The 11,545-nt window shown below is 35.2% G+C and overlaps 1 long non-coding RNA gene across 1 annotated transcript; it reads right to left on the bottom strand.

The window, feature by feature from the left end:
- Positions 1–1,961: 1,961 nt before the first annotated feature.
- LOC144420019 (uncharacterized) lies at positions 1,962–3,687 on the bottom strand. Its single transcript, XR_013474436.1, has 3 exons — positions 3,604–3,687; positions 2,997–3,068; positions 1,962–2,908 (listed from the first exon to the last, which is right to left on the bottom strand). It is a non-coding gene; the product is annotated as an uncharacterized LOC144420019 (long non-coding RNA).
- Between the last annotated feature and the right edge of the window lie 7,858 nt (positions 3,688–11,545).

Genomic DNA, 11,545 nt, shown 5'->3' with positions numbered 1-11,545 from the left:
TGCCTTTTTGCGCCCGTAACGAAACAAAATAATCTCTATATCTAAAAAGTTTTGCTTACTTGGAAAGCTGGAATAACAGGCAAGCTGTAAAGAGCAATTCTGGACATCATAGACGTTTTTTTTATCAGAGAAGATTACAAACGCGATAGCGGAAAGATTTGTGTGGAACATTTTGCAGATAATGACAAAGTTCAAAGTTAGTAATTTTTATGTTTGCGCTTAATCATTGAAATTTCATTTAAAGAGGGTGTCATACAAAACTGTGCTGCGATACAATTCCATAACACAAAGTTTGCACCTATCGAACTTGCTTTTGTAGGTGAATTTATTAGACATATTACATATTCAGTTAATCGTAGGTAACATTGCTGGTACATAATGCATCGTAGATAGGTTTGTTTAAATTTAGGAATTTAGCTCATAGCCCACTAATTAATATTATCTTCTATGCAGGAGGTTGCAGGGCTGAATTCAACTTGCAGCCTTACCGATCACCTGACGATGCTCATTTAGTTTGGCTCGAGCAAGTCTTCTTGAAATGCTTGTGTGGATGGAAACTACCCATATTTTTTGCCTTCCTCCGATTTTAGACAAATTTATTCTGAGGGATTTCGCATATAATTCTCACTGATTGTTGGCTGTTTATAATTCCTATTGATTGTGAATTCTGATTATAACAATGAGTTGAAAATTTTTTTACCTAATTTACTGGCATCTTTTTCTTGTCAATACTCCAAGCTGAGGTAATAAACATGACAATACATTTATGTCATCTGGAAGCAAAATATGCACACTAATTAATAGTTTGGCACATTGAGATAATACATCATGACAGAAAATACAAGTTAAAGATATGTATGACCATCACATGGTAATTAAAATTAAAAAAAATTAATAGGGGCTGTGGAGTATGGAAAGTTCAAGACAAAGAAAAGAACAAATGTTCATAGCTCATGAACTCTCAATTTTGCTTCCAATGCTTTGTGAAGGCCAATATATTTAGAGTGGCTGAATTGGTTTACCTTTATGATAGCAACGATTTTGTATTTAATATAGCGAGATTATTTCAATTTAATTGAAGTGATATAATTTCCCAAAGCAATGCTTGAATCGTCTAGAATAGATCAGTGGTGTCAAACTCATGGGTTTTCGAGAGCCGCATTGCATTTTGAAAATTGTAAAAAGAGCCGCAAACAGTTTTTGATAATGTATACTTAAAAGATATTTTTAAGATAGTTTTAGTTTGTGACATATATTGTGATGCAACTAAACAGTTGGATTAAGTTTTATTATTTTCTTCAATTTCAAATGCAATTACATATTAATATTTGCATTCCACTATTATTGCAACATTTGCAAGTTACAGTATTTATTATAGAAAATCGTAAAATTCTATGTACAACCATCAAAATCATTTTTGAACAAGCTTTGAATAAGGAAAGAATAATACATACACTAAAAATAACTTAATCTAAATATATGAACCTAAAATTAACAAAAATACTACAGTATAAACTCAATGTTTTAATAATTACATTTGTCCTGGCGTTTGGCATCTTTTTTGTGTCACCAGCATACTAAGGCCAGTCTGAAATGATTTTATAGTACCAACTCTAACTAACGAGGCCACATGATCATGGGTTTATCTGGATCTTTACGAATGTTTAATTAATTCCAGTAATGCAAAAAAGTTACTTTTATCATTTCATGTATAGATCAGTAAAAAAACAAATGACAGATTTTTTCGACAAGACATTTCGCACTACATTGCGTGGCATAGGATTGCTTGAATTATTATTGATATTGATTTTTAGTAACTAAGTAACTAGAAAATGTAAACTGTCGAACCACATTAAGAAGTGGAAAGTTATCATGAACTCATTTTCTTAAAGTGCAATTGTGTTTATGTGTTATATCGTGTGGATAAAAAGTGATGTTTTTATTAATAAAAAAAAAAAAAAAAAAAAAAAAAAAAAAAAAAAAAAAAAAAAACTAAGTCGTTGTATAATTATATTAATATACAAACACATGGAAATTTTCTGTTCGAAGTTGGTCTTCGAATTTGTCATATTGACTGCTGAGCTTATTGTGTTTTTTGATTGTATTGACGGAAATATGACAAATTAAACAATGTGCTTCAGAATTTTGTGAAGAGCAGAAATGTTACAACTCCCATTTTCTTCGAAAATGCCACCTTCTTCATGTACTTTGCGTTTAATTTAATTACTCAAGTGTTTTATTCAAGTATTCTTTTGCTAGCTTGATGTGTATTCTTAATTGGGTCAAAATGTGGACAAAAAAATTAATATTCCAAAACTACTTTCAGTAAATTGTTTTCTGTGTGAATAATCAATTTCACTTTAGAAAGTTTGAAAAATCTATTACATTTAGATAAAAAAAAAAAACTTCAAAAATACTATTACAATTATTGTTAAGCGTTCGAGGGCCGCACTGGAAGTTCTCTGGGGCCGCGAGTTTGAGATCCCTGGTCTAGATTGAAGTTGTTCAAAAAATATATGATAGTATTTTATCATGAATGATGATTATACCCCTTCCGGAATTTCTTCTATAGTACTACCAAAAGTTGATGAACCAAATATAACACAGGTGCAGTGAGGTACCCGTAATCCTCATTTCCAAAGCTGTTTTAAGTATGTCTGGCGTGTTTTGTGCCTTTTTACAAATAAGACCGCTTATGCAATCTTACGCTTTGGAATTTTTAGTTATTTTCCTCAAGCCCTGCAGGATGTGGGGTCCATACACAACTCTACCGGAGGGTCAAATGTCTTTGCATGCCTCCATAGGTTGTTTTTCTATTGCAATTTTCAATTGCATTATATTTCTTGGAATCACACTGTCACTGATATGTCGCCAGACTTCTGATATCTCCCCGTCTGCTATAGTTGTCCTGTGAATAAATAATAGGAAATTGAGATTAGACGAATAGTTGAAAGTTTTGCTTTATGTCGGCTTAATTTCTTGATTGATATACTTACTATTTCTGCTATTGCCTCTTGTGCTGCAAGAGTCTCACAATGCTTAGACAGGTTTGTCCACAACTTTCACATCTGAAGAAAGAGAGGAGATTTATTAATTTTCGTTAAGAATAAATAAAGCAGTCTATATGATTCAGAATGGAAAAGCTAATAAATCCAATATCTCATGTTTTATTTAAAAAATATTTTACTGAATTTGGTATATAAACCAACTAATAAAAGGGTTTAGTCAGAAAATTACAAGCATTCGTGGCTCCAAATACTTGAGAAATCAGACTATACAATATAGACCGGTATGAGTGAAATGTTAGGTGAACTTGTTAACACTTTGATTCAATACGCAAATAAAAGTGAATGCGTAATAGTATGTTACAATGAGCAGCAATCAACAATGAGTATATATCCTCACTGATTAAAAAAATCTAACTGGAGGTGCATGAACTATTTGAAACCATAAGGGGTAAGTAAATATGTAATTTCGGCAAATGGGCAACTACGTACCGTACTGAATTAATAACTTCGTAGTATTTGACAAAGGCTGGCTTTCCCACATGTACTTAACAGTGCGATGCCCGGGTGTGATATACAACAATAGTATTCACCTTACCTTTTACCGATTTCTTTTTACCCCAACTTTCAAAAATATCATTAAAATCGACAACAACTGTCAAAGCAGACACGAACACCATTCGTGCTACGCCTGGAAAGCAGCACACATCCGCTCGTTTTCGTCTCGTCAAGTATGTGCATTGGAGCGTGCTATCGAATACGATCTTCGGACAAAAAGGCCGGAGTTGCGCATCATGTTGTTTAATGTCATTGCTGAAACTGATGGAAAAGTTCAAAGGTCGGGGATCAGAATTTCTCTTGCTGCTTCAATAATTTAAGCAGCATAGAAGAACCTGTACCGAACAGCGGTTACATAAACCACTCTAACAGTATAATCACGTTGCATTCAACCATTCTCAGATTATGTAGTTGTGATTACAACAAGTTCATACTCATAGGTTATCAATGTGACAAGAGGAACAGCTATGCCCCTTTGCCCGACCTTTGATCCCTGGAAAATTCTCCCTATACTTTACCATTGCAAAAATTTTCGGGGCTATTTTAAGAGTGCTTTTGCGAGTTGGGGCCTGTAAAATGGGGTATGTGTTTCAAGCCATCATTATGATTCATCGCATACAACAATCTGTATTTTAAAAGTAACGGTAGAGAATTTCAGGCTAGGGTACCACGGCTATTTCTACACTAATTTTTATTAATGCAATTGAATTGAAACTTCTGGGAAGACAGAGTGATCATTGAATTATCTGATTTATATTTAAGTTTTCGAAACACAACTGAAAACTAACAATAGAGTTTAAAAACGCGAAAGCGAGGTAATGTTTACAACCACGCTTGAAAATCTGTCTGAGTGAGAAAAGTGTCTTGAGCGGAAGCGAAAAGGGGGCTTTGTTGCGTCACTTTTTGCATCTTGCTGATTGGCAAATGTCACGAAGTAAACAAGGAAGTCGATGCTCGGGGAAAGGTCCATGTGCGCTGGCTTCAGTGAGCAAAAGTTATCCAGGTATACTCTAGGTGGAAATAGAGAACAAAAAACGCTAACACGACTTTTAGACTATTTGTCAATGACTACAAGAACATTCTTCATAATTGTACCGTATACTGGGAATTTTTTGTGCAGTACTTTACAAAATGTAATGTTGACCATAACAAGTGTTAATGTTAGTAAACAAGTCAATACTAAACACGACTCCAGACCAGATTATTCAGCCGCGTGGAGGCAACATGCAGCGTATCCATGACGACTAGATTTTAATTTCCGGTAAATAGCGGATTTTTTTCAAATTCAATTGCTGGTATTATACCGTTATCGTCCCCGTTTTCTGATCTGTGTTCTTTGTTTTTGTTCGCCTTAGGTCAGGCTATTGCATCACCTCTTTGTTCAAAAATATCAAGTATTTTGTGGCTAGAGCTGCCGCAAAACCATGGCGGGATTTCCAAACCATGGCCGCTAAGACCAAACCCTAACCCACGGCGACTGACTTTTTAGCTGTCACAAACCAATAGCGAGCGGCGGTCATTACGACAGCAAATCGAATACCACCAATTTTGCTGCCGTAACCACGGCATGTCGAATGTAATAGCAGGGCTGCCCCTGACGGTGATAAATGTTGGATGATTTGGAACACCTTCCTTATGAATACAGTTTTAATGTTTTTGGGGTTAGGTTTGGGTTTAAGTAGATATAATTCCGCATGATAGACTAAAATATTGTACATGACTTTGTAAACATACCGGTAATAGTGCGATAAAACCATGACAAGAGACGCGACGGTACGTTTGTGGCAGGAGCTGCCATGAAGTGGTAAGAACTGTGCCTCCCGTACCGATACTAGAATTGTTGAGATACTTAGGATAGGTTAGGCATTTACATATTTATGCCAGGGGAAAGGAAAGCCGAAATACTGCTTAACCATATGGCAAACCACGGCCTCTCATCCGGTTACCAGTCCATGACGGATATGGGATTAGACAATTATTCCGATTGCATGGACTTGATGGTAGAGGTAACTGACCAGTGGTTATGTGAACCACCCTACTGCCCTACAGCGGCGAGGAGTCCAGCAATCTTTTCAAACATAATTATCTTCCACAGGATAATTATGCGAACTTGCGAACCTATTGAAATTGTTTACCGTTTATACTGACCTACTGTAAAACTTGCTAACTTCGGATGCCTTGTAATTTCGGATAAAGTTTTCAATCGTTTGTCATATTGTGCTTCTGGCAGTTTCTATAGTGAATCCTTATATATCTAAATCATATTCAATCGGGCAATTTAATTTATTTTTTGATTAAAAAAATCATGTTTCACAATAGAACTGACCTTCCGTTTTCGAGCGGCTCAAATCGTGACTTCTACTGATGCTAACTTCCTCAAACTACCGTCTTTCGATAGAGGGCGATAACAATGTATATGGGAAATTAGACTGATCGCAAAATGTCGCAGAAGACTTGAGAAAAAATAGAAATTCAAATATTTTTTTATTATAATAATAGTATCTGATGACACGTTGAACTTCCTGTCACACTGACGTCATGTTGCGTCACCTTTATAGATTTGACGCCAAACTTTTGGGCGCCGACGAGTTGGCGTGATTTGAAAATAGCAACAATATTTTGTTTGATTGGATCAACATCGAGGAGGAGCGAGAACGTTCATGCTTGACTGAATCCTGCGCTTTCGTTCGGGCCATGGAAGAACTAGAACAAACTGTAAGTTCATTATTTTACTAACCAAGTTTTGGTCATTAGAGCGTGACTAGTCAGAATAATGTAGTTGTAATAAACAAGAATCGATGCTGCTATTTCTTGGCTCAATTGAGATGAAATAGTACGAACTATTTGTGTTGTAATATAGGAACTGAGACTTTCAAGTTATGTAACTGTTAACAAAACGTTGTTTTCTCGCTCGCTCGATTCGACAATGTGCTTTTTACATCTCTTCCGCATGCGCAGCCTTGCGTTTCAATTTAGTGTCAACAAAGTTTTGGTATCGTCCCAATAACGCTCTCTTAAAGTTTTTCTTTGTTCATAGCTCAGGCATCTTTGCTATTCTGTTTATCCTTCTTATATTTGAAAGAGTGTTCCCACTTTTCAAATCTTTCTATAACGTTTTGAATCAGTTTTCACCATTCCTAATAAATTTTCCCTTTTTAGAATGAAGACAGAATTGCTCTTTTGAAGAAAGCTACAGAACGCTATGTATTTGGATATAAGGAGGCAATGACTGCTAGGTTATTGTGTTATTTAAAAACATTTTCTTACCCTCAATTCGAACTTAGTACCTACAACCCGCTGGCTATATGAGGCAGGGACATAGGGTTTTCAGGGTCGAAACGCCCCCTTTTGAAATGTAAAAAAACATTTTTGTGTAACATACATAGCAATTTTTCGCAGCTTGAAACGCTTTTTAGACCCTCGAGAAAATTGAAAACCTACTTCCACCGGCATCTGGTAGAAAATGATAGCTGTTTCTGTCTTACTTGGCTATTAAAATTTCAAAACCCCCCTCCTTTAATAATTCCTGGCCACGCTTCTGTAGACAAAGCTTGGTTCTGGGATACCAGGCAACTTGGTGATAAATTTTGATCGCTTTTTCTGCGAAAACAACTCTTATTTTGGTAGGAATTGTGGCGAGGTGGTTGGGGAATTCTACTCAAAAGACAGTTCTAAACTATTTTTTCTCCCCATTGGCCAAAGCAAGTTATTTGAAAGGGTACTAATAAAAAAGTTGCAAGCTAGTATCAAGCGAAAGTATGTTTTATTCAAAAAATACGATGAAAATATATGGATTGAACGTAAATTCCAAAACTAAATAAATGTAAATATCTAAAATAAGGCGGGCAAGATCAAATCTAAAAATATTTTTATTTTGAATTAGCTTCACACCCCCTCAAAAAATTGTTTACGCCCCCCTTGTGGGGCACCCCTCTGTTTGACTATTGCACTAAGCAATGCTTGAAACAATTCAAATCAATAGGGGGGAGGGGGAATTCCAACAAGGCCCCAATTCTAAACCGATCTTTTTTTCCTCCCATAGGTCAAGGAATTGATCGTCATTTATTCTGTCTCTACGTCGTGTCAAAATATCTCAAGATCGAGTCTCCCTTCTTGCAAAAAGGTCAGAATATCATTTTCTATTCTTTTTTTTTTTTCGTTTTATTTTTTAATTTTTTTTCGATTTTTTACTTTTTCTTATTGTTTATATATTTCTACTCACTTTTTATTACGCTAACCACATGTGATGTTTTGTGTCTTCGCTCTGGACAAACCTAATAAGTTGTCACTGATGATTTGTAAGGGGCTGCATTTTTTTTTTAAGGTCTGGGTTCAATTAATTGGGTAGGCAATACTGGGAACTGGGAAGGTTCTGATTCGCTGTTTGCATTAATCCCCCACCCTCTCTAAAATTTCAAACACCCCCCTAATTTTGAAGTAAGATACCGCATTTTTTTACCTAACTTAAGTATGATTGTATTTGAATATCCAGAAGGTAGAATATTTATCAGTGCAGTTGGTCTGTCAAATACATAACACATTTTTATAAGTTATTTTATCGCTAATAGGAAAATATTTACCAACCTTCTAACCCTCTAAAATGAAATGCTGAGGTACATACTGGCCGTGGGTTCTCATATCTCCACTATGTGAGAACCTCCTGTTCTAGAAGTGACAGAATCTTTCCAGTTTAGCCGATGATCCAATTTATTACACCCTGGGTAAGGTGGGGCGACATGATGTTTGAACTCAAACTATCGTCTAGGTCCAACCCCTTAAACATTAGAATTAAAGTAAAAGCACAAATAAAGTTGGATTTCCAGATCTATTAGTCTTTATTGCTTTTCTAAACACTTGCCCCACTTTCGTCTTTGCCTACCCAAATTTATTGCACCTCTAGATGAGCTGGTGACCAGAGTTTTTTATTCGGCCAACAAAGTCTCACACCATAAACTTTAGCATAAAAGTAAAAACTAAAAGCATAAGTTGTTTTCAAAACATTTCTCGCAACGATCATTTTTCTTTTCGGTGTTTCTTATCGTGCTGGTGCAAGCTATCGCTGAAACTTAATTTTCTTTCTCGCTGTTGCAACTTAGTGCATGTTTAATTCGAAATTCACAAAATTTTGTCCCTAAAAATTTGTCAAATTGGCTGTTATGGAATTAATTTCATCTGGTCACATTGACATTTCAAACCCTGCATTATTTACTCATTCGACCATGACTTCCATTAGATTTCTCAATCATGTGACTCTCTAGTCATTATCGTTAATCAAATATTTTTCTCATTTTAACCCTGCATTTTCGGTCATCATTCATCCAACCATGACTGCCATTCATTTTTCAATCATGTGGTGTTCTATTGCATATTCATATTCATCAATTTTTTGTTCAATTTAACCCGACATTTTCGTTCATCAGACCATGATGCTCCAGCCAACATTCCTAATCTCAAATTATTTGTTCATTTGGCCCTGCATTTTTATTCCTCTGACCATAACTTTGATTAAGTGTTTCACAAATTTAAGTTCATTAGATAAAAAATCATAAAGAATGTTATTATCATTTTAACCCAGCATTTTTAATCATTCAACTGTGACTGTCTTTATTTGTACCCTTCATTTTTAGTTATTAACGCATGGCTGTCTATTGTCATCAAATTCTTCATTATGTCAAAAAAAAAAATTTTCTAAAAAGTTTTTTTTAAATCGCGAATTACAATCATGATAATAATTATTTATTTGTTTGCCACAGAAATTTGGAAATTTTCTTTGTATCTAACTAAACTAAAAAAAAAATTGTCTTGATTCCGTATATCCAGCAAACATTCAGCCCCTCTGTGAAAGCAGCAACTTGTGAATACGCAAATAGTTCCGCATCAATTTTAGTTCATTTTGATACTGCATTTTTACTTATTAGACCGTGACTCTTTAGTTGAACCCTCAGTAACATATCACCCTGTGACTTTACAAATCCATGCGATCCCCTGAATGATTAGATAGATCCACATCAATTTCGGTTCATTTCAACCCTGTATTTTTATTTATTAGACCGCGACTCTTTAGTTGAACACTCTGTGACAAAGCAGTTACAAATCCTTGCGACCCCCGAATGTGCAAATAGTATCACAGCAATTTTGCTTCATTTAAACCCTTTTTTTACTTATTGGACCACAACTTTTTTTTTAGTTGAATCTGATGATGAAAAATTAACAGTCTTTTTTAATTTTATTTTCATTTCAACCCTGCGTTTTTAGTCATTAAACCATGACCCACATGGCAAGTTATTGGACCTTTTAAATACACCCATAGGTTGTGACTCATCAGCCTTTCAAAAAACATAGTTCAAAAATTGAAGGAGGGAGGGGGAATCCCATTTTTTGGATGTAGTCATTACACGCATATAACATTTTTTCATATTAAAAAGAAAACCTTTTTCATCTTTGAGTTTCTCTACTCTAAAAAATAACTATTATCATGCTGTGTGTCTTTCTTTTCCCTGTTTTCATTAATCTTCAATCAGTTTCCATGTTTTCTGTCGCAATAACTCCCAACTTAAGTAAGTCTGTCTTGCTGCAACTCAACAAAATTGGCTTATGTCACATCTTAAGGTTTTGTGAAAATCGCTTTTTTGTAATACCGTGCAACCAAAACTAAATTGCACATAAGGGACGACTTGCAATCAAAACTAAAACAGTTGCAGGTACGCCATATTAAGATGGTCCATGATGATGGTAGATGAAAAATTCAATTCCTGAAAAAAGTGACACAAACTGCTTTGGTTTTTCCGCTGTGAATTTTGTAAATTTTGCCCTACTTTTAAATATGTTTGACCTTGATTAATATTCAAGTCTTTTTTGGCTTTTTTCTAAAATTACGCTCAAACTGACTTAACAAATGATAACCAGGGTTGGCTAAAAATGAATACTTGTGCTTTGTACATTTTAATATAATATATCCGGATGTGGAATATCGATTGTAATCTGGAGGGATCATGAGTAAAATAGGAGTATGAGGGTGGACACAAGCACAAATGGTCTAAACCAGTGGTTTCCAAACCGCAGCCCGCCGGTCAACGATTTAATATGGCTCGCCGAACTCAAGTGAAACAGTTTAACAAATTTTTTTAGTTCTAGATACTGTTAATATCACAGTTTAAGCCTGTATATATTCTTACTTATACCGGTATCTAAATTATATGTACCAGTACTGGTTTCGACCCCTAGCGGGCGCTCCACTTTCCCGAAAATATCCTTCTGCTTCTAATTTGGCCTCGGCCAATCAACTTCGGGAACAACTGGCCTAAACCTAATACCCTATCATTCCGAATACATTCTTAAAAATCTCTTCAAATATTCTTTGGGTTGTGCTTCTAACCATTTGTATTAACGCAAACCCTTCTATCTAATCCACTGTTGCTTTTTAGTTTTGATATTGTATTGTGATGTAACTATGGTTGTGTTCTGACATCACTATAGTGCAACGATTTTCATTTTTAGGATATTTTGATGTCATAATATGGTATGAGTATTCATCTTCATGATGTAAAAATCACTCTAAACCACATCACTTTGTTTTATTGTGACATCATATTTTGATTCATAACATCATAATTTGAAATCAGATGCTTGGTGAAGCGTGGAAATTATTTTCATAACCTGACCATGTCTGTTTAAATGATTTACTTAGTTTCATTGTGACATCATATATTGACTTATGACATCATAATTTGGGGTAGGTGCTCGGTGAAGCGTGGAAATTGTCAACGTTCCAGACCGCGATTAACCAAACTGGTCGTATCGACCATCATAAAGATTTTCACACTGACTTGACACCACAAGGGGGAGGATTTGGTCAGGTGAGTCTAATATGACATCATCAAGCATCTCATAATACACTGGCTGTGATTGGCTGTTTGTCTAATCATCACTCATGCATGGTATTACTAACACCCTTGTTTGCGTAATTCTATCTCCTAATTTTT

Source organism: Styela clava, chromosome 2 (genome assembly GCF_964204865.1).
Source record: "Styela clava chromosome 2, kaStyClav1.hap1.2, whole genome shotgun sequence".
NCBI classification, from domain to species: domain Eukaryota; kingdom Metazoa; phylum Chordata; class Ascidiacea; order Stolidobranchia; family Styelidae; genus Styela; species Styela clava.
Note: the sequence above shows the minus strand (reverse complement) of the source record. Positions and strands in the feature narration are given on the sequence as shown.